Genomic DNA, 914 nt, shown 5'->3' on the forward strand with positions numbered 1-914 from the left:
TATGAAGGTAGATAGAGAAATAACAGCTGCCTGCACACGTTGTGACACGCCGTAGACTGATGATTTAATGTAAAATTACTCTATATATACTACTTATAAACCCCGCCTTAAAGCCGGTCTTTACAATTATTATGGGAGCTTATTTTCTGCCTAATTCATTTCATTCAAACGTCAGAAAATACACCTGCATCAACTGCAAAACCACAGGAATGTGATGCTGCAGAGAGTGCAGAGGATGCGTTATAGTTGATTAGTACGCGAGAATACTAGTTGATGCAGAATTCTAGACAGGGGGCGTAGCTGGGAAGGAAATGATGAGAGGGCCCAGAGATAAATGGCACGCGAAGCGCGCCGAAAATTTGGCCACACCCCTTTTAGCGTTCGTATAGTGCACTAAAATAGCATTTTACGTATTTTAAAGCAACAAAATCTTACATTTTCAACAATGATTACTATAAAATGAGTGTTTTGCTTCTGTCTACTTCTTATTTCTTGTACATTTACTGCTGTGCAATGTATTGTAAATGATTACAAGGTGGTTAATTTTTATTACAAGGTGGTAAGTAATAAAACAAACAATGAATATCATTATCTACAACAATTGATGGGGGGGCCCAGGCCCCTGTAGGCCCCCCCTCAGATACGCCCCTGATTCTAGATGTTTGGAACTCTATATAATCTGTCTATGGGACCAGGTCTACACTTGATTAATACTATTTAGCTATGCCTGAGATTGTTGCTCATCTTAAGCTAATCTGCTTTTAGAAGAATGCAGTGTTGATGGAGGCTATGGCTCTCTAGATCTGAACTGCTTCTAGTGTAGTCTTAAGTAGTAGTAGCAGTAATAATAATAATAATAATAGTGATGATAACAGTAAGAAGAAATATCTACAGATTTACAGAATGAGGCAAAA

Source organism: Amphimedon queenslandica, unplaced genomic scaffold, assembly GCF_000090795.2.
Source record: "Amphimedon queenslandica unplaced genomic scaffold, v1.1 AMPQUscaffold_12247, whole genome shotgun sequence".
Classification (NCBI taxonomy): Eukaryota; Metazoa; Porifera; class Demospongiae; order Haplosclerida; family Niphatidae; genus Amphimedon; species Amphimedon queenslandica.